Below are 5930 nucleotides of genomic sequence, written 5' to 3' on the forward strand. Positions count from 1 at the left end.
CTCACTAATCCATCCCCTTCTCTGCACACTCACTGCTCCTGCCTTGGCTTAGGAACTAGTCATTTCTCACCGTGACAACTGGGATAGTCTCAGACAGGGTTCCCCTGTGGCCAGCGTCCCCTCTCTCTGTTTACCTGGGTGCCTTGTCCTCTTTAGTTCATGCAGTTCTTTGGTTGGAAGCAACAGGGGCCTAATCTGGTAACGAAAACAGGAGAGGATGCATTGGAGGGATGTGAATTGGCCCATGGGATTGAAAGGAAGGCTGAAGAACAAGGACCAGAGTAGGCAGATGTCTAGGGTCTCACTAAGAGAACAAACTCACCTCTACTACCTACAATTGTAAATCAAATTGCCATTACAGTTGCCAGATGTGTGATAGTGTCTAGCTGCAAGGGAGCAGGGTCTGGTTGAGGGGAAGAATTTGGGAGTAAGGGAATTAGGTGATGTGTAGTGTCTGGGAGTAAGATGAAATCAAAGCTTGGAAGGCCATGCAAACAGTCATCAAAGGAAGAAATAAGGCAAGGAGAGAGAGGAAGGGAGAAAGGGAGAGAAGAGGCAAAAAAGAAGAGAGGAGAATAAATGCAGAAAGAAGGAAAGAAGGAAGGAGGGAGAAAGAGGAGATTTGAGATCTGAGGTAGTGGCAGTGGCTAGAATCTAGGAAGTCCAGACAGGAGTTAGCCAGAAGGTCTGGAGCAGAGGGTGGGAGGTGGCTCCTGGGGAAATTCTTGAGCTGTGCTAGTGGCCTCTGGAGCTTTGGGTGAAAGCTTTGTGGCCAGTGTGAGCAGAGAGTGATTCTCTACGAACACACCCCAGAGGTGCTCTGAGCATCAGGAGAGCAATGAGCCACAGGCCTGTCCTCAGTGTCTGTAAGTGGCAGGGGCCTGAGACAGGCTAGGAAATTGGAGACAACCAGGTATAGGAGGGGATGCAAACAGCTAAGGCTGGTGGGTGCCAGGTTGTTCCAGGTCCCCTGCAAGGTGGATGTCATGGTGCCCCCTCCTGATGGAGACATTCAGACTCAGAGAGATCGAGAGGCTTTATCAATATCACAGCTAGAAAGTGACCCAGCTGGAAACAGGCAGCTCTGGGGTCTGAACACAGGTCTGTCTGCTTCCAAACATTCTGTGTTTTGCCCTGGCTGGTGGCTCAGTGGTTGGGCATCATCCTGTGCCCTGAAAGGTTGATGTTTTGATTCCTGATCAAGGTACATGCCCAGATGGTGAGTTTGATCCCCATTAGGGGGCGTGCAGGGGCAGCTGATGAATGTTCGGCTCTCACATTGATGTTTCTCTCCCCATCTTTTCCTCTCTCTAATACTCAATAAAAAAAATTTTTAAAAATCAAACCAAATAAAAAAAAAAGCACATGTGTTTTGTCCATACTACATATGTGGACTGCACTTGTGTTTTGCCCTGGCCGGTGGCTCAGTGGTTGGGCATCATCTTGTGCCCTGAAAGGTTGATGTTTCGATTCCTGATCAAGGTACATGCCCAGATGGTGAGTTTGATCCCCAGTAGGGGGCGTGCAGGAGGCAGCTGATAGATGTTCGGCTCTCACATTGATGTTTCTCTCCCCATTTTTCCTCTCTCTCTAATACTCAATAAAAAATTTAAAAAATCAAACCAAATAAAAACAAAGCACATGTGTTTTGTCCATACTACATATGTGGACTCTGAATATGGATCCCAGATTTGAGGCTCTGGGGGGCTGGGAGGGGCTGAGGGCTTGGAGCTTCTTGGGTTAGGGGGCATTTGTGGTGGGCGGAGGTGCTGCTGCCTCAAGGCAACTTTTCCACCTGGGCCAGATGCACCCAGACCCCGCCTGGGACAGCTCAGCACTCAGCTGGGTGGAGAGCACAGGGCCCTTCCCCACCCCCACGCTGGCCTTTCAATGTCACCGCGCTCCCTCCCAGGCTGCCAGCACACTCCCTGCTGACTGCTCCAGGGCCTTGGGAATAGGTCCTGTGACCTGGCTGTTTTCTCAACCTGGTCACAAGGGGCTGTTTTGTTTTGTTTTGTTTTGTTTTCCATTACTGCTATCAGCCCAAACCTTGCCATGCAGCATCGGATTTTGGCCTTCAAACACCCTTGTTTGATTTAATTTACAGGCCTGCCCCATTTGTCATACCTTTCAATATACCACCTGGCAATCCTGTAACCATTCTGAAAGACAAAGGGTTCTATGGCTTGGAATTCTTTGCTGTCTCCTAATGAGTGGATTGAATACAAATGAGCCATTAGATCAAGTGAAAATGCCACGTTCAGATGGGTCTGTTTTCATCTATATATTTCCTGGATCTTGGCCCAGCCCTGCAAATAAACATTTGAAAATGATGCAGCTACTTCGTTTGCTGGAGTCAGATAGAGTACCAGCCTCTCACGAGTGACCGTTCTGCCTTCGCTGTGGGTTGCTGAATGCTCTGAGTTGCCTGTTGCTCTGATTACTGAGAGGATCGCTGGCTTCTTCCTGTTGGAAAGAGTGTGAAAAATGCCAGCTTCCTATGTGCCTTTGGATATGGACATGACACTGGACCTGGAGGCCCAGGGCATTGTCACTCCCGCGGCAGTGAAGGAACTTCCCCGTGCTCTCTGCTCCATGCAGGAGCGCAGTAGCTCTGAGGACTAGCATGAGAGCAGTGAGCCTCCTGCTCACTCACTGCGGGAGGGGAGGGCAGCCTGGAGCAGAGGCCTTTCCACTTGGGAGATACCTGTGAGCTGTGGTGGGCAGAGCTGTGACCCAGCTTTCGGACCCTCTGCCACGCTGGCGGGGTGGGGGACTTTCGGGGAGCAAAAGGACACAGCACCCTCAGCAGGTGGGGGGCCGAGGGCCGACCCCTGATCCAGGAGGACTGTTTGCTCCGCTGGCCAAACTGTGACAGCGTCTCCTCAGATGCAGGAGCTGTTGGTGTTTCATGCTCCTCCACGTTTACCTGGGCCCACCCAGTGTGCGGTGTAGTCCTGCCCAGCGCATTCTCTCGCTCTCGTTTCACAATCCCGTACTTGAAGGGAGTGACAAGAACTGGTGATGAATCCTGGGAGTTTGTCAGGCACCACCCTGACGGGGAGGAGAGGCCACCTTTCACACAGGTGTGGTCTTAGGTTTCATTTCCAGGCCAGGGCTCTGGCCCAGCACCCACTGATGTCATCTCCCCTCCTGGCCCCTCGGCAGGGACCTCGATGTTTGGTCCTCCACATTCCAGGGGCCTGCAACCCTCGGCTAGAGCTCCTGGTTTCCACCCCCTTTCACACCCCAGATCTCCCCCCTCTCCTCTTCCCGCAACCGAATTGCCTTTGCAAACACTGGCCTCTGGGGCTGTGCTCTCTCCAGGCACATGGAGGAACCAAAGGGTGTTATTCTACAGCACTGGTCCCCCCGCCCCCAACCCACCACCTCGCTGTGAACATGCCGCTATGAACAGGATGGCTTTGTTTGCATGCAACAGTCAGGAAGCACAGGAGAAGCCCACCGTCCCCTCAGTGCCATTCTCTTCATTAATCAGCAGGTATGGTCACCTTGGATGCTCGAGAGCAGAGTTCATGAGACAGAGCCACTCTCCAGCAAGGCAGGGCTGATCTAGTTAGCGGCAATATACGGGTGTGTATTCACCTGTGTGTAAGGTTAACATGCGCTTATGTCTGTGTGGGCCCCTGTCGCCCACAAACGTGACTGTGGTGCAGGCTTGGATGTCCGTGTCATCCTCGTCTCCCTTAGGCAGGTGACCCACTGCTTTCCCGTCAGTGAAACGGCCCCCAGCTGCTTGCATCTGCTCTCACTGGACACGGGATCCTTAGAGTTACTCTGCGTAGGAAGTGGCCTCTCTGTTCAGTATTGAACTCTGAGAGGGACACGGTCTCCACTGTGCTTACTGACTAGGTGACCATGTTGGAGATGATACAGTGTATAGAAATGCCACGGACTGTTTATACTGCTATTACTGTGCCTACATGTATGTACATAGGAGCCCTCGCTTTTACCCTAAAGCTCACTGATCACCAGGCGTTGCCTGGGCTGCTTGGTTAAGGTCAAGTCTCAGGGATGTGATGAATCAATAGAAACGCAGTTCCAACTCCAGAAGCATTTCTGATTAGCACCGACTTTAGGTCTTGGCGGGCCAGCGTGCGGGGAACACATCGCACAGTGGAGGCCCCACAGGATTGCTTCACTGCCGACGGCCTCCGTGGCCTTCTCCTCACCCCTCTCACAGGCCGCAGTCCCTCTTCTGGTCTTTCCCCCAAAGCGCTGCCCAGGCCCCTTTCAGGACCACTCCTGCCCCTCGGAGCTGCCCGTGGTCCCTAGCTGTCCACCACAGGCCACTCAGGAGCCTGCTTCCCCTCGCATTTCCAAGGTGAGCAGGGGCAGGTTATGAGCACTGTATGCCCTATTTTTATCTCTGTGATGTATGCTAGGAAACCATTCAAGTTGGACCTGAAGCTTTCTTAGGACTGCACACCCTGTCGTATTGCACAGCGTGGGAGTTGCCCCTTCATAACCACCCCAAAAGGCCCACCCCCACCCCCGGCGGGATATATAGGAACAGAAATTTCAGCCTCATTTACTGAGGAGGAAACGAAGGTTCAGAGGGGCGATCTGACTTGGCCAGTCACAGAGCCCTCAAAGGGCTTGGTCCGAAACCCAGGCCTTCTGGCTCCACGGGGAAGACTGTGCCCACTAGCCGTCCGGAAGCAGGGACCGAGCCTCCGCGTTGACCTTTGGGTGGGACAGCGGGAAGCGCAGCTCACAGGGAATAAACGGAGTTTTGTTTTGCTGCACAAGCTGGTGGTGTTTCCAGCAGGAACACGCACTAAGGGATAATGAAGGTGGGCTGAGAGTGTGGGGAGGGGGCGGAACTGCCTTTGGGACTCAGACTGGGTGACCCCATCTCACCTGTGCTCCCTGAGGCCACCCAAAGGACACTGCTGTCCAGCCACCCAGGTGGGGCCTCACTAGGACTTTTGGTCCCTCAGCCCCCAAAGCTGCTTTTCTTGATGGAATGCAGACCATTTCCTGCCCGGGTCCTGCACGGCTTGGCAGGGTTACAGGTGACATTCAGTTCCAGATTAATCCCTGTTTGAACAGCCCTGCTGAAGGCGCAGAGCCTACTACTTATTTATTTATTTGTTTGTTTGTTTGTTTGTTTATTTATTTATTTATTTATCTGAAACCCTGGAACAGCTTTAAGGACATGGTTTTGGATTTCTGCACATAAGATACACGAGCAAGGTTCATTTCATTGTTATAATGCATATCCTTAATAATTAAGATAAAACGGCATCTTAAATTTAAGGTTTACTTAGCCTTTTAGGCTTTATCCCAGGAATCTGAACTGGAATTTAGGGCTTCAGTGTGAGAGGGAGGACGTGACTCACCTGCTCTCTGAGTCCTCGCTATGAAATTCCCGCTGAGGGTCCTCAGCTTGGACTCCCCGCTCCCAGGAGCTCCCCACCTCACAGAGCAGCCCGTTCCCTCCGGCAGCACAATCTGAATGTCTGTCCTGAGTGGAAGCAAGACGCACAAAACCTGTGAAAGAGTTACAGGTCGGGAGGGACTCCAGCCTGCTCTCTCATTCTGTGGGTATGAAAGCAGCTCCGGCTTTGATCAGTTCTACAAACTGTGCGATCCATGACCTTGCCCAGCCCAGGCGTCCCAACTCCGAGTGCCCTCCCACTGTGCCTGAGCCTCTAGCGATTTGAAATATTAATTAAATCAATTTAAATGGATTACATTATTAATTGATACATTTATTAAAGGTAATTACAACTTGTTAATGTAATATTATGGGGGGCCAGGGGCTGAGTGGGCATTTTTCAAGGAGTTAAAAGAAAGTCCTTCTTATTAAAAACTTAAATGTTGGAAAAAATTTCAAATGATTATACAGAGAATGCAGATCAGAAATGAATTCCGTGATGATTGTTCATGATGATTCAGTGTCG

General features: G+C 51.5%; 1 long non-coding RNA gene across 1 annotated transcript; it reads right to left on the reverse strand.

The window, feature by feature from the left end:
• Positions 1 to 2000: 2000 nt before the first annotated feature.
• LOC106725640 lies at positions 2001 to 5594 on the reverse strand. The gene is made up of 2 exons (XR_001361565.1): positions 5367 to 5594; positions 2001 to 2466 (listed from the first exon to the last, which is right to left on the reverse strand). It is a non-coding gene; the product is annotated as an uncharacterized LOC106725640 (long non-coding RNA).
• Positions 5595 to 5930: the final 336 nt, after the last annotated feature.

Source organism: Myotis brandtii, unplaced genomic scaffold, assembly GCF_000412655.1.
Source record: "Myotis brandtii unplaced genomic scaffold, ASM41265v1 scaffold1032, whole genome shotgun sequence".
NCBI classification, from domain to species: domain Eukaryota; kingdom Metazoa; phylum Chordata; class Mammalia; order Chiroptera; family Vespertilionidae; genus Myotis; species Myotis brandtii.